The sequence below is a fragment of the Leiobunum rupestre genome, chromosome 6 (genome assembly GCF_980474605.1).
Source record: "Leiobunum rupestre chromosome 6, qqLeiRupe1.1.hap1, whole genome shotgun sequence".
Lineage (NCBI taxonomy): Eukaryota > Metazoa > Arthropoda > Arachnida > Opiliones > Sclerosomatidae > Leiobunum > Leiobunum rupestre.
Window position 1 is genome coordinate 3,132,691 of NC_143389.1, and position 22,597 is coordinate 3,155,287.

General features: G+C 41.7%; 4 non-coding genes and 1 pseudogene across 4 annotated transcripts; 2 read left to right on the forward strand and 3 right to left on the reverse strand.

The window, feature by feature from the left end:
• Positions 1 to 160: 160 nt before the first annotated feature.
• Positions 161 to 233, reverse strand: LOC149937997 (U2 spliceosomal RNA; annotated as a pseudogene).
• Positions 234 to 1,371: 1,138 nt separating this feature from the next.
• LOC149937998 (5S ribosomal RNA) lies at positions 1,372 to 1,490 on the forward strand. Its single transcript, XR_016481851.1, has one exon. It is a non-coding gene; the product is annotated as a 5S ribosomal RNA (ribosomal RNA).
• Positions 1,491 to 3,398: 1,908 nt separating this feature from the next.
• LOC149937999 (U2 spliceosomal RNA) lies at positions 3,399 to 3,587 on the reverse strand. The gene has a single exon (XR_016481726.1). It is a non-coding gene; the product is annotated as a U2 spliceosomal RNA (small nuclear RNA).
• Positions 3,588 to 18,810: 15,223 nt separating this feature from the next.
• Positions 18,811 to 18,929, forward strand: LOC149938000 (5S ribosomal RNA). The gene has a single exon (XR_016481853.1). It is a non-coding gene; the product is annotated as a 5S ribosomal RNA (ribosomal RNA).
• A 1,930-nt stretch (positions 18,930 to 20,859) lies between these two features.
• Positions 20,860 to 21,044, reverse strand: LOC149938001 (U2 spliceosomal RNA). The gene has a single exon (XR_016481707.1). It is a non-coding gene; the product is annotated as a U2 spliceosomal RNA (small nuclear RNA).
• Between the last annotated feature and the right edge of the window lie 1,553 nt (positions 21,045 to 22,597).

Here is a 22,597-nt window from a genome sequence, read left to right on the forward strand (position 1 = left end):
TCAGGAACCGCTGGCTTGTAGCAGGCGGCAACAGGAAAACAGGAACAGCAGCCGGAACTGGATCTGGACTGGAGACAGGAACGGCAGCGACTGACGATTCAACGTGGCAGAGCAGGCAAACTCGCCTAACAGGCGTAAAAACACTTCTCGCCCCCCGACTAAGACCTCCGTATAGAACTGATAATAGAAACAGATACTACACTTTGATCTTAGCCAAAAGGCCGAGAAGCGATAACCCGCTAGGAGCCGTCACTGTTTAACAAAGTAAAAAGAGAGAATTCGAGCATTTCAAATATTTCATAATTACGTCACCGAATGTTGGTCCTGGTGGGAGATGACAACGTTTGTAGCCATCGCGCGAACAAAGGAGAAGACGATATCTTGAATCCGTGAAAGAGAGGTACACCGCCAGGCCCGGACTGGCACTTTTGGGGTCATCGGCTAGAGACAGTAGAGTGGGCCACTTTACCGGGCCGTATGGAAAAAAAATCTAAATGGTGGTTTATAGGACCATAAATAACGTATTAAGTGTACTAGATTCTACGTCAAACGCGTTTAAATGACCATTTAGGAAAAATTTATTATAAGCGAATAGAGCGTTCTATAAAAGTGGACCATAACCGGTCACTTTTCATACAGACTATAGAGCTGGTTCAGCAGGACTAACAACTTTTGTTATTCTTTGGTTTAAGAGAATTCGGCTTATGTCCTGTCTTTATATGAATATTTTAGAGACGTACCTTTTAGGAGTTGTAGGAGGCACCCTAGGTGTTGAAGTATGTTTGGGGTTAAGGATATTTTCATGATCTAAGTTTCATCTTAAACACGTGGATTTGGGACTAGTATTTTCGAGAATTTTGCTTATTTGCCATCATACATTTATTACAAAAATCATTTAAAATAAGAAAAAAGGCGCGGAAAGCCGGAAATATGTGAAGCCTAGGCTAGCAACTACGCTACTAATAAAAATTGACTGCTCTCAATTTCTTACGGGTTTGCCAGATAAATATATTTCTCTAAGACGAAAAACCGGCCAAACCTTCACCTCCTCCGAACTCCAAAGGGGGAAAGCACACCACACCAATTTTATAGATTCGTAAACGCGCCTTCCCAATCGACCGCCATCACCTTACAGTCTACGGGGAGGGTGATGAAAAAACTGGTTTTGGGGGGGGGGGGATGAAATTTCTGCGGTAAAGGGCTTGCTCGTTGGTTGTCTGTACGATAATATCGGCGCCCAGTAAACGTTTCTAAAAAGAGTGTATAGAACGTTCTATTGGAGCCGCATGCAGCCGGTGGCCCTCGGCGATCACCAACCTACCAGGACCTGGCTAGTCGCGGCTTGTCCACCGCTATCAATTACACTCTAGCGGCAACGGCCATATCACGCTGAATACACCGGTTCTCGTCTGATCACCGAAGTTAAGCAGCGTCGAGCGCGGTCAGTACTTGGGAGGGAGACCACCTGGGAACACCGCGTGCCGTTGGCTACTCATTTATTTTCGCGGGATGGGATTTGCGTCTTTTAACAGGAAAATACCTTCATCCTATCATTTTGACGCTGCTTTTTTTATGCAATTAAAAGTTCGCCCAGACGATAATATTATTTCGGTCAACTCTTGGCCTTTTTTTAACAACTGGCAGCATCTTCCCGTGAATAAAATACATGTTAGTATCAAAATTGAACAAAATAAAATGGCGAGAAAATTGGTTTTTATTTTATTCTACTTAAGGCTTGTACTTAAAATAGTACTAACTTACTTACTTACTTACTTACTTACTTACTTACTTACTTACTTACTTACTTACTAACTAACTAACTAACTAACTAACTAACTAACTAACGTTTATCTCTAAACAAAAACATTTCCGCGGTAAAATCCACTCTGAAATGGCCTTTTCTGGTTTTGGAATTAAGTCCAAAGTTAAAATTTTATTAACAAATTCTAATTGTGAAATATATTTTTTGTTCTAAATTTTAATCTTAAATGTAATTTAAATAGTTGAATCTAAAAAAGGACTTTTGGAAAATGTTTCATATAAGGTTTTATCATGGGACAGCCGCATGGATTAGGGGAGTAACCCAAAAATACAAAATATCAAAACAAACCACAGACAGAGATATATTTTTTAAACAAAATAATATAGCTAACTTTTATCTATTAATTGTTTTAGGTGATGTAGTTTATGTAAAATATAAAAATGAACCTTGGCACAATATAAATTTAATGTCATGTTTTATTGATACTTAGAAAAAGTAACAAACATTTCAAAAGTCAGATCTTTGAGATCCTTATTAGAAAAATATAACATTTTAAATCCGAACTCCTCTATAAATATTAAAATTATAAATTCCTAATCTACTTTAACAAAAGATATATCATATTAAGTTTAATACTATTAATGTTAGGAATAATCATGACTTTGAGATAAATAGAACAAAAATATTTAATTCCAAATATAGTTAATTATAGAGCAATATATAATAAATGATTTTGTACTTACCAAAAATAAGCCTTGCCACTTTATATCTTGGTAATGTAGCCGCCGCATGGGCGAAGCCGCGGGCGGCGGGCCCCCGGCGGCGGGCCCCCGGCGGCGACTCACTGTCCACGGAAGACGGGAAGAGAAAAAAAATGGAGAGGGGCTTATTTCGTGTTTTCTCTTTACGCGGAACATCTTGGCTGGAACCCAATGACGTAAAAATGAGGGGCGCGCTGTCTCTACCCACCATACCGAAACCCGCGAATTTACGTTATGAAAACCGGTTCCTTCAGCCAACCACTTAGAACATGCACGATTTACGAACCTTGGGTTACGAATAAAACCACAGGAATAACACAGAACAACCTCTTTTCGCGCCTTTATTTTACCCCTCTTACTTGCCTCCCGCTCGTCGGCCATTGCCTCTGCCCTTAGCGGGGAGTCTAGCATCCACTCCTTGGGTATCCATAATGGAGGATAGGACTGAAAGGGGGAAAACCAAGCACGGACGCGCCCAGGAAAATACCAAGGAGGATAGGAAGGGAGGCGAAGTAGGAGGGATGAACGCGGCAGCATCCTTGTAAGAAGCTTAGCGGCGGAAAAATGGCGGCTAGACGTAGCGTAGCTGCCGCAATCTTGCCGCCATTCATCCCTCCTACTTCGCCTCCCTTCCTATCCTCCGTGAAAATACCGCGAAAAAGAGTGTATAACTAGGTAAAAGAAAATTAAAAACTGGAATCTTTCCGATTCTTCATTATTAACTATTCGACAATAAGGATTTTACCACTTATGACGTCAGAGGGGCAATATATTATAATAAAGAAATAAATATAAAGACAGCCAAATAAAATTGCCCGGAAATACTGTGTTGCGCAGTGCGCCATTATAAGACCGTTTGATTTTTGATTTCAAGAGAGAAGTGGGCCGATCCCGGATTTACTGCAATACCAGGCCGACCCGTGGCGGAGGTGGAGCAAGCTCCGACCACTCCGTCGCCGTCCAAAAATAAGTTTAATATCTTGGGCCCCGATGGGACCCGTATCAGATATTAAGCTGATAAGAACAGATACTTAAAATTGTTTATTGGAAAGAACAAGAAACATTACAAGGCCTCAGCGGCAAAAATCAAAACCGAAAAACTTTAGAAATGCAAAATAAAGTCGAGGTCATCAACCCAGGACACCAGCGGTCGAACGGGATCACACCAACGAGACAGGAACAGTGGACGAGCGAAGCGATGGAAATCCAGGCGGATGCGATGGCGGAGATGGTACCGGACGCGCTCGCGCACCACCACCGAAGAGTCGAGAGTACGTTCAAAAATAAATCGGTTACGGGAAAGCCACAGCTGGTAACGTACCTCCGCGAGGACCACGTGGAAGGCATACCGGAGGCGAGCAGGAACAGGAATCGGCGTGCCCCGAAGAACCGTGTCAACGGAAAGGAAGCGGAGGCCGAAAGTCGAGACCACGAGTCCGATGATTCCACGACTGTGGCGGCAATGAAAAAACAGGTGGGCCGCAGTTTCCAGCGACCCGCAAAAAGGACAAGCCGACGACCGCGCCATAGCGTGACGATACAAAAAATCGCGAGTTGGCAGGACATCGTGGGCCAACCGCCAAAGAAGATCGAATCGAGTTCCGACGCTCCCGGGAAACGAGACCGAACGCCAAACCGCACACCAGTTGACCGTAGGAGACGTCAGGACGACCCGCAGCGGGTGAGGCTCAAGCAGCTTGTCGTAGACCCACGAGTGGAGGATCGTCGACCAAGGTATCGGACCATTGTGGCGGGAACGAAGAGAGCGACACGAGTCGATAAATCCGGAGTATTGCGGCGCGACGTGGGCCAAATGAGGTTCGGCATTGGACCACGGAAGAGCGAACAAAGTGCGCGTACTGGTTGAAAGCAGATAGCGAAGGAACGCGGAGACGGGATGACCCCGAACGAAGAGAGCGTGTAAGGAGCGCACGACCGAAAGCGAACGCAACATGGTAGCGATGTCCGACAGTCCGAGACCTCCCTGTGAAACCGGAAGAGACACCGTACGGCGAGAGACCCATTCGGCTTTCCCGGACCACAGGTAGGCGTGACAAGTCTTAGCGAGCCAAATCAAGAAAGGTGACGAGAACGCAATTATCCCGGCGAAGAACGTCAGCTTCGGGTAGAGCATGGTGGCCAAGAGCTTCGCCCGACTGCGCATCGAGAGCGGCACGGAACCAACCTGCGACAGAAACGCCGAAACAGCGTGGCGACATCCCTCCTCATTAGCGGGCGATGGACCAGAAGCGCTAAACCAGACACCGAGAATCTTCACCTCTCCTGTCCAAAGCGGAGGTAATGTCGTTGGCCAAGTCAAATAATCGATTCGCCCCAAACGGAGAATCCTGGTCTTGGTGGCATTGAGCAACGCTCCAGTTCCGGCACAGTACTCCCGCATTAGAGCAAAAGCACCGACGACAGAGTCAGTGTCCGCTAAGAGTAGCGAACAGTCATCCATATGCGATACCGATGAAGTCGCGACCGAAGCGGGAAGCGAGAGCGGACGTATCACAGCCGACGAGGAGAGGGATCGTAAATACGTCTCGAGAGTCAGGATGAACAAGGCTGGCGACAGCGGGCAACCCTGGCGAACCCCACTCGAAACGGGAAAGGGGTCAGTTAACCAACCATTGACGCGAGCGCGACTGGTGGGAAAGGCGTATAAGAGACGGACCATTGCGGTAAATTCCACCGGAAAACCGTACCTATTGAGGACGTAAAACATGAACGCGTGACTCACCCGGTCAAAGGCTTTGCTCATGTCCAGCGACACCAAATATCCGGGAGACGAAGATGAGCGGACGTGATACAACGCGTCCCGCAAAAACATCAGGCTGTCGTGGACTGTGCGACCACGCACCGCGCCGGTTTGTGACGGCGTGACGAGAGACGGGAGCACCTGCGCGACACGAAAAGATAAGGCTTTCGCGAAAATCTGACGATCAGCGTTCAATAAGGTTAGAGGCCTCCAGAGATCTAGCGACGAAGACGGAGGGGTACTTTTGGGCAATAGGGCCAAAACACCGCCATTGGTTTCTTCCGGAAATCGACCGCGAGCGAGACAGTCTTGGTAAAAGGCCAACAATAGAGGTCCAACCAAGTCCCAAAAAACCGAATAAAAAGCCACCGGGAGGCCATCGAGTCCAGGGGAACGACCCGTCTTTAACGCACGCAACGCGAGCTGAAGTTCGGCTACAGTTAAACTAGAGGTCAAATCCCGCGAAGAATCATGCGAGAGGCGAGGCAAAGATGCACACAATGCCGGCCACACTGAGTTATCAACGGGGCGATGAGAGTATAAATCTGCGTAGTAACCCGAAACCCGACGCAACACGGCAGGGACTGAAATCGCAGTGTCATCAAGCGAGTCGGATGGAAAGTCCGTGGATAAGCGGTCGGCCTTAAAACGACGATAGAATGCCGCGGTGTATTGGGTTTCACCGTCGAGGGTGACAGCAGACGACGTGGTGACGGCGTGACGGTACGATGACAATTGCCGGGACTCGATGGCTGACTGCAAGTCATGGACCTCCCGAAAAAACTCGGAATTTCGAATGGGCGAACGGAGAACCAGAGCCAGAGTTCGTCGAAGAAACGAAAGTTCGACGCGAGAAGCGTTTGCCCGCGTTCGACCTTCCGCTCGAAAAAACTCTGCTGCAAAACGTTTGAAGGAAAGCCATCGTGAAACCGGATCAAGTAAGGACACAGTGTCCAAGTGGGCAACAAACGTCGCACGCGCACGGTCTCGTATGGTGACGTCCTGGAGCAACGATTCATTCAGTCTCCACACGCCAGGGCCTCGAGGCATGGACGCGAAAGAACGAAACGATATGACCAAAGCCGAATGGTCTGATACCCTGTCGTAAGGTGTTCCTAATAAGTCGACCGAAGCGGATATAATTGCATCGGAGAGGCGGCGCGAGACGTACACGCGATCGATTCGTGATTGTATGCCACGACCTGACCACGTAAAACCAGGATCACCAGGTTGCGAAACTCTAAAACTGTCAACCACAGCCATGTCAGACACAAATGCTGAGAGATCTTCAACGCGGGAATCCGGTAAACCCGTACCACCAACTCTATCCGCCGAGTCCAACACGCAATTAAAGTCGCCAAGCAAAATAAAATGGCTAAAGGGACCGTCTAAATAACGAGTCAGAGACTGGAAAAAGCCACTCCTTTCCGCGGGAATACTCGGTCCGTATATACCGAGAAAGCGAACACGGTCACCGTCGACAAGGACGTCCAAACTAACGACACGGCCAGCAGAATCAGTCCGAAAAGACAAAGGCGAAATTCGGGAACTAGAGCGTAAAATAATCATCACGCCACAAGAATAAGATGAGCCCGCGCTCATGTACACCCGTGACGTGAAAAAGGAAGTCATAACACGGCGGCGATCGAGAACCGAAAATAAATGAGTTTCTTGAAGACAGAGTACATCTATCTCCGAGGACCGAAACCAAGCCGCAACGCGTTCCAACTTCCGTGCCGAGCGAAGACCGTTAACGTTAAAAGTTCCGACTCGAAGACGTACCGTCATCAGTCCACCGCGTTACTCTTCAGCTTCTTGCGTGGCGTGAGCTTGATGAGTCCCATCGACTGCGTAGAGTGATTTGGACGTTCCTCAGTTCGAGGTGGCGTAAGAACGACGGAACTGTAGTTTGGTTTATCAACCGGATGAGACGTCTCTGGTTGAAAGCTTGGTGGAAGAAAGACTGGTGTCAATGGCTGAGTCTCTGGAACATCCTCCATCTCAGCGTCGCCAACGGAGTAGACGGCGTCATCCTCACGATGGGTAGAGATTGAAGCAGCCAGGGTAACATCAGCGGAGAGATCTGGTTGCGGATTTGGCGCCGATGCTTCGGAGCCGGAAGCCGCAGTCGATGCATTTGGAGTGGCGTTGTCCTTAGAAGGAACTGGATCAATGATCGCAGGCTCTTGACGTGTGCCGACAGCGCCATTCTCATTTGAACCGGAACGAGTAGAACGGCGGCCACGTTCCACGCATGCAGACGCTACGTGACCAGGCTTGCGGCATTTGAAACAGAGAGACTCGACACCGGCGTAAGTGATGGTCCACCTAGCCTTGTTCGAGCCCTCGATGATGTTAGGGATTCGGCGGCGCATCAGAAACAGGATCTTCCTGGTCCCGTTAGTCACGGAAGGATGATCCTGGTGGAAAACGAACTCCCAGGAGATAACGTCGCCAAATTCACGTAAACGGGTGGCAATGGAAGCGGCATCGGCGTAAGCTGGAGCCCCCCTCAAGAAGAGGGTGACCCGACGGGCGTCGAGGGAAGAGATTGGACAGGCGTGACCTTTCACAGTCATCGAGTCCAACTCCATCATGGCATCAAAGAAACGTTGGGAGGTGAACGAGACATCAAAGCGGTCTGAGGGCATTGGCTGGATACAACAAACGGCGCGAGGGCCAAACATAGCTTCGAATTCACGAGCGAGATCAAGGAAACCGACTGACTTGGGCGGGTAAACTGAAGCGGTTAACTGGCGTTGCGGAGCAATAGCCATGGCGAAAAATAACACCGACGCCGAAACGAAGGCAAAAAAGGGACGAATGGCACACCTGATGGGTGGCCAAAAAACTTGTAAAAAAACCCAAAACAAATCGCAAGTCCAAAAATCGAAAGTCCAATAAAAATCGGGTCAGTTGTCGTAAACTTTGAAATTAACGCAAAAAAATAGTTTAGCAGCCGAAAAGATACTAAAATTTGCAACGTTCCTAAGGCAGAAGAACTATATCCCGCTAAACAAAGCGATCTTCTGCAATACATCCAAACAATGTTGCCAAATATAGCATTATTTCAGAGCGAGAAACGATAAAATGCCTTTCAGAACAGGCCATTGACAACTTCCGCAAATCCGTTAGAATAATAATGGTTGACCAAAGATTTATTATTAAGAAATAAGGAAAATTTCCAAGTAAAAAACAGGAGAAGGAAATTTATCTTTTTGAAATTTGTTATTTTAACTCTTTCAGATTATTTGTTTTTCTTCTCAAAATCGCGTTCAGTGATTTATCAAACTTTTTCATGTTTGAACTTTGTATAGTTAGCTTTTACGTAACAAGTACCTTGTGTTTTTGGCACAATACGTAAGGGTAAAAAATAGATAAAAGCCTTAAGAAACGTATAAGCAGAAGTTCATAAAATCTAAGGTAAGTAGTCGCTTTTTCAATTTTACAATATGATTAATAAAATAATATGCTTAGCGTTAACGTTTACGCGTACTGTTCATAAAATATTGTAAGAAGCGTCCACATTATTCGATAGCCTCAAGGTAGGTATTTTGTTTGTATGTTACGTGATTTCGTTTAATGTTATTAAAATTTTACAACCCTTAAATTTTGAACCTTTGGGTATACAACTTGATTTGGAAACTTTAAATTTGGCTGCGAAGGCGCTAACACATATTACCAAAATTGTCAGGTAGTCTTTAAAATTATGTACATCATTCAAATTTGTCAGAGTCAAAGTAAGTATTTCAGGTAACTATTGTTTCATCCTTACATACGATTTATTTAAGGTACGACATAAATAGTATATTTTATACTTTTTTTAAATAAAATAGACAAAACACGAATCAATGCGTAAGTAAAGAGTTTTATTTTAATAATTACCTTAGAAAAGAGTTTTCATTCAATAAAAACCGTAGTAAATAGTTGTATTTCAATAATTTAATATTAAATTATTATGTTCTATTTTAATAACGGGTGTTTTCGGATCACAACAATGCAGCGTGAAGGTATAAGGTGGGAAAGATGACAAAACGCGCCCTCACGCGTTTAAGGGTTTCCATTCGAACTCTCTCTTCTCAAACATAAGTGGGGACGCGTTTGTTTTCGAAAAGTTGGATATTTCTGGCTTTCCCGATTTTAAATTTTATTTCGCTTAGAATTAACGAGAGAACATATATAAGCGGAAAAATCACTGGCAGAGGGGCAAAGGATATTACACATTTGACAGGAATAAAATTAATCTCAAAGAAAGTTTATTAAATGGTTCAAAAATTGTTTCGCGCTTTCGCAAGGTTATAATAAAAGTTTCGTTGCTTTTGCAAAATAGATATCCTTTTCTATACGCCATATTTATGTTGTATAACAAATCTCTGGCAGAAAGTCCGTCGTGCGCAACTTTGAATAAGAAGTCGCGTCAGACAGCTTCGATCAACCACGACCCTCTTCTAACGAATTCTGTTTTCCAAATTTTAGTTCTAATCTCGTTGAGACAATACAGGTAGTTTTTTCAGTGGCTAATTTTACGGGATATTCGGAGTTATTTAAATCTAAGACATGCTGGGCTTTTTTGACTAAACGTTTCGCCGCAACAGAAAAGTCTTTTATATCTACGTAGTTCTGGCCAACGTCGGCCGCGTGGGATATTATGGTTCCCGACGCGCGCCGAAAACTGTTTTTGCAGAAGTAGATAGATGGTAAGTGAGCGACGCTTTAATTAAATTTTCTTCGTTTATACATTTGATAATTCACAACCATTTGAGGGTAGTTACCTCTGTTGTTCAATTTCGCGTATTAATGTCCTTCGCAAACAGGCAAGCACGTGGTTGTTCTATATACAGATTCAGTTTTATAGCACCAGAAGAACCTTTATATTATTTTAGCAGTTCCATTAAGGTTCATTTTATTAAATTAACTAATTGTACCGAGAGGTTACCTTGTTACCGCCACCTAGCGCGCTAATTGCGCTTTAAATGAATTTAAATTAATTAATATGTACACTTTTCAATCCTTTCTTACACATCATTTTTTACATTGTCTCATTACTCGAGGCTAGGTACTTTGCATTAAACACTACACCCAGAATCTTGAAGACGGCCATTGCTTATGTTTACCGGCATATCTTCACCAATTTGGCAATGGCCTAACTCTTCTCAAATTATTTAAGACTCGTGTCTGGCCAAGTACAGTAGCGTTCCTCCTTCCCTACTGCTTCTTCAACGTAGTCTAAGATCACGATTGACGAAAGTGACGTCATCAGCGTGGGTCTGATCCTCGACCACGGCACTGGAAGAGGAAATGTCTCTTAAAATGGGATTCGAATGGATGTTATGTGCGAGGGGCTAACCACTCTTAGAAAGTCTGTACACCGGATTACGCTTAGATTAGCACTGCCAAAGACAGGGACTTCAAAGATTACGCGTAATCTCATTAGTACAGTCGAAGGTACGGCTCTGTACACCGATTACGCGGAGTGATCAGTCCCTCGGTTATGTTATTTAAATTCGATGCCAAAACGAAATGATCAGGTATCGTCACGCAAATGTGTTTCTTTAAATTTTGAATAAAATAATTAATTGGCTCACTTATGGTTACTTATGCTTTACACAATCGGAGTACACTCTGTTCAAAAAGTCTTTGCCCGTGGGAGATTTCGAACATTTTCGTCCGTCATTTTTTTATAGTTGCATCAAGTCGAAGCGGACATCGGTAATAGATTAATAAAATGTTTAGCTACAAATTGGCCAAAATCATTTTCTGGATAGATTTATAATTTGGCCTATTTTGGCCTAAAAGAGGGGGTGTCAACTTTTTTATGGAGTGGTACAATAATGGAAACTCGACGTACTAAATTCAGCGAACCAAATGAAGTTACACATAGGGGGAGTATATATATATTTCATAAAAAAAAGCGGTATCGTTAAGAACTATGTACAATCGATAGATTTCAGGGCGTATTGTTAAAAAATTCCTTATCGTTCTTAATTTAAAGAAATGACAACTCACAAATTACTCGAAAATTTATAACTGTTATCATACTTGTGACATGTACACTCTGTTCAAAAAGTCTTTGCCCGTGGGAGATTTCGAATATTTTCGTCCGTCATTTCTTTTGTAGTTGCATCAAGTCGAAGCGGACATCGGTAAAAGATTAATAAAATGTTTAGCTACAAATTGGCCAAAATCATTTTCTGGATAGATTTATAATTTGGCCTATTTTGGCCTAAAAGAGGGGGTGTCAACTTTTGTATTTTTTATCTCAGGTCATTTTAAACCCGATTTTCGTGTTCTCCGGGGTTGATTTATATTTAGAAAGTGTTGGAATTATTCAAATCGACGCATTGGTTCAAAAGATATTCACCAAAGAAGTTTCACAGAAATTGATAAATATCTAAACATCTTACCAAGCCATTTAAAATAATAAATAATGAAGGGTTTTGTCGCCATCTATAGTTCCTAGAAGTAATCATTTTGTTTAATTCTAAATATGTAGCAAATTGAAGGTTAACATAAATATTTTCATGTGCTCATTTGAGAGACAAACAGGGGCGACGCCAGAAAATATTTAGGTGTAGGCAAAGATTTTTTAAAGTTCCTCAAATACTTAAAAATTAAATTTTTAGAAGTTTTTTTTATATATTGAAAATAGTTTTAAATTTATTTTACAAGTGTTAACTAACTTTAAAATATAAATTTTAAATATAGTGTTTATTTTAGTTACAAATTTGAAAGTCGAGAAATTTTATAAAAAAAAAATATAATGTTGTGGTTTTTAAACCTTTACAATTAACTAATGTCGCAGCAGCGCGTGAAGGCATCCTAAGACGACGTAAACAAATCTCCGCGCTACACCCTGAAAAGTGAGAGGCGCTTAAGGTAACAGGTTAAAATCGAAATAGATAATTGAAGGTAGTATCGTCTGCTATGCAATTTCGACGCCCCGAGATAAAAGTTGGGTAACATTTTCGTTGAGCCGAGTTCCCACTTGCTTACTTTTGTTAGTTTCGCGACGAATTAAATTTTCGCCCTAGTAATTTTATGCGTAGGCGTCAGTCCGATTAAAGAAAATTGGATTTGGCGCCACGTTGGAATAAGGCTTTGAGCATTTTCAGGAACTTAACTAGAAATCGCCGGGGCAACTCCATACTAACTTAATGGGGGGGGGCACCGTATTGGTTTTATATTGAAAAACGTAAAGAAATAGAAACTTACAATCCCGTGTGGTATATATCAATTGTTACCCCCCCCCCCCTCCACGGTGCCGCCCCGGGTAATCAGCAAAATATGTAGCAAATACCAATTACAAAAATCTTAAAATTACGCCTAACGAGGGCTACGGCCGACTTCAAAAGTTTATTTACGTATTGTTAGTAAACACTTAACTTCATATGTGTTTAATACGTTTACGTTATCGTTAGTACTAATATAGGTCCTATGGATATTTGCTAGGCTGAAGCTGAGATTGCGTTAGACTGGTTATTTTAAAGGTCAATTAAAGGTCCGCGCCGAGTAGCGACTTTCGATAGCTCCTTTAAATCCATACACATTTACCCTGCTTGAATCAATATGCCACGATCCTAGCTCTTCTAAATGCATATACCCTCTTCGTAATTTTTCGGTATAAAATGCGCGAACCTTGCAGTTTAAGTAAGTGATTCAGCTTTAAAATGCCCCGAATCAACGAAGCCCAACGTTTACAAATTATTACCGTGAGGGAAAACGGTGAAAGTTGGAGAAATATTGAAAATCAAGTTGGTTGTTCGGAAAGAGGTGCGAAGAATACTTATTCAAGATTCAGAAATCACGGCAGAATTCAGGTAATTAATTTTTGTTTTAAAAGTAATCTTTACTTTCTCTATATTAATATTTATATACGGCTTTTAGGATTTACCAAGACCTGGGCGCCCACTGGCAACAGCAAGGAGAGACGATCGAAATCTCGTTCGAGAAGCAACGAGGAACAAACATTTATCATTAGGAAAACTGAGGGATAGATGGGAGGAAATCTACGGCGTTAGGGCTGTGCACACAACTATTTGGAATAGGTTAAAAGCCAATGGTCTTCGAAGACGCCGTGCTTTATGTAAGCCTTTTTTAACAAATCGTCACAAGATTCTTAGACGCCAGTTTTGTAACGACCTTCTGCGCTGGCCCAGAAATGACTTACGGAGACTTATTCTTTAATCCGATGAAAAGGTGTATAAAAATAAGGTATGGTCCTGAGTTCTTTTTACCTAACTAACATTCGATTTTTAACAGACCTTTCAAAGTTCGGCGTCTTCTCCTACCGTTTGGATGACTAGAAGAAAGGGCAAAGGTCAAAGCCGGCCATGATGCATCGCACTCAAACCAGTGGAAGATTTTCTGTTAATGTGTGGTGCTGCATCGGTGACGGTAAAATAGGTATCCTTCATGAAGTTCAAGGTAGACTTAACGGGGCAAATTATATCGGGATTTTGAGAGAGGCCATGATACCATCGGCTGCGACCATATTCGGATTACAAAATGGTTCGAGGTATTCTTTATAAAACAATTGGGTAAGTGAAATAACTAAACAATTAGCATTGTTTGTATAGGTTTACTTTTATGCACGATAACTGTCCAGCTCATTGCGCTCGGATCGTCCAGAACTTTTTGGAAAATGAAGGTATTGAAGTTTTGGATTGGCCGCCGAACTCCCCGACCTGAACCCTATCGAAAACCTGTGGTCTAAAATTCTCCAACTCATGGAAAAAAGAATACCAACATCAAGGGATGACTTAAGAAATATGATAACAGCGGCGTTTAATGCTATTCCTAATGATTACGCTAGAATATTAACCGACTCTTTTCGTCGTAGGCTGACGAAATGTCAAAGAAGGAGGGGAGAAATGATTCCCTATTAATATTTTTACAAATGTAACATATAAGATAAGCATATTTATTTGTCTATTGTGATTCGAGATAAAATATGTGATCAAAAATATCGCTTTTGCTTTATTTACCTATTTGAAACGCGTATGGCTAACGCGGGTAGTTACATTTAAGAAAGCCTCCCACAGCTTTGGAATCTCAGTATGTCCCGATATTCCGACATAGCTATAAGGTTACTCTTTATATTCGAGCAGGGTAAATGTGTTTGGATTTAAAGGAGCTATCGAAAGTCGCTACTCGGCGCGGACCTTTAATTGATCTTTAAAATAACCAGTCTAACGCAATCTCAGCTTCAGCCTAGCAAATAGCCATACGGTCCTATATTAGTAATAACGATAACGTAAACGTATTAAACACATATGAAGTTAAGTGTTTACTAACATACGTAAATAAACGTTTGAAGTCGTTCGTAGCCCTGGTTAGGCGTAATTTTAAGATTTTTGTAATTGGTATTTGCTACATATTTTGCTGATTACCCGGCGCGGCACCGTGGAGGGGGGGGGGGGTAACAATTGATATATACCACACGGGATTGTAGGTTTCTATTTCTTTACGTTTTTCAATATAAAACCAATACGGTACCCCCCCCCCCCCATAAGTTAGTCTGGAGCTGCCCCGGCGATTTCTAGTTAACTTCCTGAAAATGCTCAAAGCCTTATTCCAACGTGGCGCCAAATCCAATTTTCTTTAATCGGACTGACGCCTACGCATAAAATTACTAGGGCGAAAATTGAATTCGTCGCGAAACTAACAAAAGTAAGCAAGTGGGAACTCGGCTCAACGAAAATGCTACCCAAATTTTATCTCGACTTTCAAATTTGTAACTAAAATAAACACTATATTTAAAATTTATATTTTAAAGTTAGTTAACACTTGTAAAATAAATTTTAAACCATTTTCAATATATAAAAAAAACTTCTAAAAATTTAATTTTTAAGTATTTGAGGAACTTTAAAAAATCTTTGCCTACACCTAAATTTTTTTCTGGCGTCGCCCCTGTTCGTTTCTCAAATGAGCACAAGAAAATATTTATGTTAACCTTCAATTTGTTACATATTTAGAATTAAACAAAAAAGTTTACTTCTAGGAACTATAGATGGCGACAAAACCCGTCAACATTTATTATTTTAAATGGCTTGGTAAGATGTTTAGATATTTCTCAATTTCTGTGAAAACTTCTTTGGTGAATATCTTTTGAACCAATGCGTCGATTTGAATAATTCCAACACTTTCTAAATATAAATCAACCCCGAAGAACACGAAAATCGGGTTTAAAACGACCTGAGATCCAAAATAAAAAAGTTGACACCCCCTCTTTTAGGCCAAAATAGGCCAAATTATAAATCTATCCAGAAAATGATTTTGGCCAATTTGTAGCTAAACATTTTATTAATCTTTTACCGATGTCCGCTTCGACTTGATGCAACTATAAAAGAAATGACGGACGAAAATGTTCGAAATCTCCCACGGGCAAAGACTTTTTGAACAGAGTGTACATGTCACAAGTATGATAACAGTTATAAATTTTCGAGTAATTTGTGAATTGGCATTTCTTTAAATTAAGAACGATAAGGAATTTTTTAACAATACGCCCTGAAATCTATCGATTGTACATAGTTCTTAACGATACCGCTTTTTTATGAAATATATATATACTCCCCCTATGTGTAACTTCATTTGGTTCGCTGAATTTAGTACGTCGAGTTTCCATTATTGTACCACTCCGTCATCTTTATATGCCGATGTAATACATTAAGAGGATTTATTTTATTTGAACTAAAGAAGTTCATTTTTAATAATGATCGCTTCGTTATTTCATCATAATTTCCTGGTGTTGAAGTTCAAGTTAAACAACATAAGACCAGGTAAGTATTCTTTTATATATGTTCTAACTTAACCTTAGAAAATCGTTTTTAAACGTTTAACTAATAGCGCGCAGTGTATTAAATTCGTACGCACATACGAAAAGTCTAAAAGATTGTTAACGTCTTTCAGACCCATTGCTACGTCACAGCTCGAAGCTCCAGCGTCTCCACCGCCATCCCAAAATAAGTTTCATATCTTGGGCCCTAATGGGGCCCGTATCGGATATTAAGTTGGTAAGACCGATACTGAATTTGTTTATTTAAGAAAACGAAAAAATATACATGGCATCGGCTGCCAAGAACAAAGATGAATAAATTCAAAATTGGGCAGAGCTTGAAACAGCCATGGCAACACCTGCGGAGGGATCTAGTTGCAAAACTGACGCCGATGCATCGGAGCCGGAAGCCGCTGTCGATGCATCTCGAGAAGCTTTGTCCTAAAGAGGAGCAGGATCAATGGTCGCTGACTCTTTATCTGCGTCGACAACGCCATCAGCAGTTGTTTCAGAGCAATTAGATCGGCGGCCACGTTCCGTGCATGCAAAGGCCACCTGACCCAGCTTGTGGCGTTTGAAACATAGACCCGACACCGGCGTGAGTGATGGTCCACCTAGCCTTGTTCCAGCCTTCGATGATATTCGGGATTCCGTAGCGCATAAGGATCTGCCTGGTCCCGTTGGTCCGGTTAAGAAAATCCGGGGTGCTGACGAACTTACAGGCGAGAACGTTTCCAAATTGACGTAAACTGGTGGCAATGGAAGCGGCATCGGCGTAACCTGGGATCCCCCTCAAGACGAAAGTGACCCGACGGAGGTAGACGGAAGAGATTGGGCAGGCCTGACCTTTAAAGTCATCGTGTTAGAGTCGATCATGGCATCAAAGAAACGTTGGAAGGTGAACGAGACATCGAAGCGATCGGAGGGCATCGGTTGCAAGCAACAAATGGCGCGGACCCAAACATAGCCTCGAATTAACGAGCGAGATCAACTAAACCGACTGCAGGAGTGGGTAAACTGAAACCGTTTAATGCCCTTGCGGAGACACAGCCATGGTGAAAACTAACGCAGTGTTAATGATTAAGAACGATATTGACATTTTATACAGTTATGTTATGTGTATTGTTTTGTTATGATAACGTTGGTTCTATATAGTGTTTCAAATTATAAATCTGAATATCGTTATAATAAAGCTTTTATTGATTGATTGCTTAATCCATCCTACTTTGTTGATGTTGAATTCAGCGTTGAAGAACATAAGACTGGAAATGTACTTTCCTATATTTGTTTCCATAATTAACTATTGATATAACATTTAAACATATAAATACATTTCGTATCCTTTATATTTTGGTATTTAACGTCCAGGGTAAACACTATTATATCTCCTTTTTTAGGGTGAACCGTGTTCGAGTTGAGTATTGTTTACCTTTGTTGTTAAATTTAAGCATACAAAATCATTTGTTATATTTGAGCATATGGCGTGCAGGGTAATTAAATTCTCGTTTCATAACACGTACACTGAATATTTCTTAAATAGAGTATTCGCTATTCCCTAACTTAATAAAGCCACGTACAGTTATACTTCGAGTATAATATTTGGTAAAAATTAATTTCAAACTATTAAAACATGTTTAACAAAGTAAAAAGAGAGAATTCGAGCATTTCAAATATTTCATAATTACGTCACCGAATGTTGGTCCTGGTGGGAGATGACAACGTTTGTAGCCATCGCGCGAACAAAGGAGAAGACGATATCTTGAATCCGTGAAAGAGAGGTACACCGCCAGGCCCGGACTGGCACTTTTGGGGTCATCGGCTAGAGACAGTAGAGTGGGCCACTTTACCGGGCCGTATGGAAAAAAAATCTAAATGGTGGTTTATAGGACCATAAATAACGTATTAAGTGTACTAGATTCTACGTCAAACGCGTTTAAATGACCATTTAGGAAAAATTTATTATAAGCGAATAGAGCGTTCTATAAAAGTGGACCATAACCGGTCACTTTTCATACAGACTATAGAGCTGGTTCAGCAGGACTAACAACTTTTGTTATTCTTTGGTTTAAGAGAATTCGGCTTATGTCCTGTCTTTATATGAATATTTTAGAGACGTACCTTTTAGGAGTTGTAGGAGGCACCCTAGGTGTTGAAGTATGTTTGGGGTTAAGGATATTTTCATGATCTAAGTTTCATCTTAAACACGTGGATTTGGGACTAGTATTTTCGAGAATTTTGCTTATTTGCCATCATACATTTATTACAAAAATCATTTAAAATAAGAAAAAAGGCGCGGAAAGCCGGAAATATGTGAAGCCTAGGCTAGCAACTACGCTACTAATAAAAATTGACTGCTCTCAATTTCTTACGGGTTTGCCAGATAAATATATTTCTCTAAGACGAAAAACCGGCCAAACCTTCACCTCCTCCGAACTCCAAAGGGGGAAAGCACACCACACCAATTTTATAGATTCGTAAACGCGCCTTCCCAATCGACCGCCATCACCTTACAGTCTACGGGGAGGGTGATGAAAAAAACTGGTTTTGGGGGGGGGGGGGGATGAAATTTCTGCGGTAAAGGGCTTGCTCGTTGGTTGTCTGTACGATAATATCGGCGCCCAGTAAACGTTTCTAAAAAGAGTGTATAGAACGTTCTATTGGAGCCGCATGCAGCCGGTGGCCCTCGGCGATCACCAACCTACCAGGACCTGGCTAGTCGCGGCTTGTCCACCGCTATCAATTACACTCTAGCGGCAACGGCCATATCACGCTGAATACACCGGTTCTCGTCTGATCACCGAAGTTAAGCAGCGTCGAGCGCGGTCAGTACTTGGGAGGGAGACCACCTGGGAACACCGCGTGCCGTTGGCTACTCATTTATTTTCGCGGGATGGGATTTGCGTCTTTTAACAGGAAAATACCTTCATCCTATCATTTTGACGCTGCTTTTTTTATGCAATTAAAAGTTCGCCCAGACGATAATATTATTTCGGTCAACTCTTGGCCTTTTTTTAACAACTGGCAGCATCTTCCCGTGAATAAAATACATGTTAGTATCAAAATTGAACAAAATAAAATGGCGAGAAAATTGGTTTTTATTTTATTCTACTTAAGGCTTGTACTTAAAATAGTACTAACTTACTTACTTACTTACTTACTTACTTACTTACTTACTTACTTACTTACTTACTTACTTACTAACTAACTAACTAACTAACTAACTAACTAACTAACTAACTAACTAACTAACTAACTAACTAACGTTTATCTCTAAACAAAAACATTTCCGCGGTAAAATCGACTCTGAAATGGCCTTTTCTGGTTTTGGAATTAAGTCCAAAGTTAAAATTTTATTAACAAATTCTAATTGTGAAATATATTTTTTGTTCTAAATTTTAATCTTAAATGTAATTTAAATAGTTGAATCTAAAAAAGGACTTTTGGAAAATGTTTCATATAAGGTTTTATCATGGGACAGCCGCATGGATTAGGGGAGTAACCCAAAAATACAAAATATCAAAACAAACCACAGACAGAGATATATTTTTTAAACAAAATAATATAGCTAACTTTTATCTATTAATTGTTTTAGGTGATGTAGTTTATGTAAAATATAAAAATGAACCTTGGCACAATATAAATTTAATGTCATGTTTTATTGATACTTAGAAAAAGTAACAAACATTTCAAAAGTCAGATCTTTGAGATCCTTATTAGAAAAATATAACATTTTAAATCCGAACTCCTCTATAAATATTAAAATTATATATTCCTAATCTACTTTAACAAAAGATATATCATATTAAGTTTAATACTATTAATGTTAGGAATAATCATGACTTTGAGATAAATAGAACAAAAATATTTAATTCCAAATATAGTTAATTATAGAGCAATATATAATAAATGATTTTGTACTTACCAAAAATAAGCCTTGCCACTTTATATCTTGGTAATGTAGCCGCCGCATGGGCGAAGCCGCGGGCGGCGGGCCCCCGGCGGCGACTCACTGTCCACGGAAGACGGGAAGAGAAAAAAAATGGAGAGGGGCTTATTTCGTGTTTTCTCTTTACGCGGAACATCTTGGCTGGAACCCAATGACGTAAAAATGAGGGGCGCGCTGTCTCTACCCACCATACCGAAACCCGCGAATTTACGTTATGAAAACCGGTTCCTTCAGCCAACCACTTAGAACATGCACGATTTACGAACCTTGGGTTACGAATAAAACCACAGGAATAACACAGAACAACCTCTTTTCGCGCCTTTATTTTACCCCTCTTACTTGCCTCCCGCTCGTCGGCCATTGCCTCTGCCCTTAGCGGGGAGTCTAGCATCCACTCCTTGGGTATCCATAATGGAGGATAGGACTGAAAGGGGGAAAACCAAGCACGGACGCGCCCAGGAAAATACCAAGGAGGATAGGAAGGGAGGCGAAGTAGGAGGGATGAACGCGGCAGCATCCTTGTAAGAAGCTTAGCGGCGGAAAAATGGCGGCTAGACGTAGCGTAGCTGCCGCAATCTTGCCGCCATTCATCCCTCCTACTTCGCCTCCCTTCCTATCCTCCGTGAAAATACCGCGAAAAAGAGTGTATAACTAGGTAAAAGAAAATTAAAAACTGGAATCTTTCCGATTCTTCATTATTAACTATTCGACAATAAGGATTTTACCACTTATGACGTCAGAGGGGCAATATATTATAATAAAGAAATAAATATAAAGACAGCCAAATAACATTGCCCGGAAATACTGTGTTGCGCAGTGCGCCATTATAAGACCGTTTGATTTTTGATTTCAAGAGAGAAGTGGGCCGATCCCGGATTTACTGCAATACCAGGCCGACCCGTGGCGGAGGTGGAGCAAGCTCCGACCACTCCGTCGCCGTCCAAAAATAAGTTTAATATCTTGGGCCCCGATGGGACCCGTATCAGATATTAAGCTGATAAGAACAGATACTGAATTTGTTTATTAAAAAACTGAGTTACAGTACCCTAGTCATTTTGTTCTGCCGGTTAAACTTATAATTAATTTAAGGCAGTAATATTAATTGATTGTTTTCATATTTCAAAGAATAAATAACTATTAATTTGAACGTTTACAGTGCCGAATAAAAGATTTTACATTGCCACTATTAATTTTTACCGTGAGTTGGTTATGTCAAGTTGGTTGAATTTTGAAAATATTTTAGATAAATATAAACAAGTTAAAAAATAGAGTTAAAAAATGTAAAGTTAAAACAAAATTTACATTTCAAACTTTTCGTAATGCGTAAAAGGAAATACTATCACAAGTAAATACCAATAAGTGTAAAAATTAAGAGATATCTAGTACGTCACGTATTCTGTGTAAAAATCGACCGTATTGTTAAGAGTGTTTTCGTCCGTCTTAATAGCTTCGGCAAAGGATTTCTTCTCCTTCTGGGAGCCTTGGTGGATTATCTTCTCCTCGTCGTTGTTCTTCCCCTTTTTTAAACTTAATGTGGTGGCTTTTTCTGGTGAGGTACTTAGGCGGCGCTTATTCTTGTTTTGAACCCATTCGTCGACTTTAGCGAGCATAAATGCTTTCCTCTCTTTGGTCCTTTTGCTTTTGAGGACTTTATCCACGAACTGGTGGATGGTATCCGGTGTGAATTTGTCGAGGAGAGCCTCATGGGTCGGGGTCCACTCATTCGGATCCTTTGGGACTTTCTTTGCGCTGCAGGGCTTGTCTGCCTGTTCCTCCTCGTTTATCCTCTCGGGTGTCTGGGACGGGTCGGCAATGTCCACTGCCTGGACGTCCTCGGACCTCCCGGTTGGTTCCTTCCCCTGGCCTTCCAAGGTTTTTAGTATTGCAGCTTCCTTCCTTGATTGTTTCACTTCGCATGAGGACACCGTGTGTCCCTCCTTGTCGCAAAAGAAACACTTCTTAACGACTCCTTGGTAGTATGCCAGCGCACGGCTACGTCCGAAATAGATTACGTTGGGTATATTTTTTTCAATTTTTATCTTGACTGATCTGTCGCCATTTTTAAGACCTTTAAGTTGAGGGTATTCATCGAGTCGGTGAGCTTTAATGGTGCCATATTGTCTCATGGTGGTAAGGACAGAGTCCCATTGGATCCAGCAAGGCAGGTTTTTAATAGTAACCCAGACGCCGTCATCTTCGACGCTGGTGAGTCGGCATGGTTTATTGTTGATTTCGAGGTCGTTGTAGGATAGAGCTTGTTGCAGGAAGGCCAGGGTTGTAAAAGTAATTAAAAATTTTTCTTTACCAACAGGTTGAAGAGTATCAAGGCAGTCAGAGCCGAGCTTCTCGTGGAAGGTCCGAGCGACGTCCAGGAATCCGGCGTCGACTTCAAGGTGAGCCGTGCGTTTTTTCACCTCCATAGCCATGATGGCTATGGAGAGATCGTCAGATGAAGGTAAGTCCCAGGAAGGAACAGCGTCAGGAAGCAATGGCTGCAATCAGCCAAGTCGGGATACGGCGTGGAGACCAGGAACAGCAGCGACAGGTAAGTAGCGGCGGAACCCGGAAAAGGTACAGTAGCGGAATCAGGAAC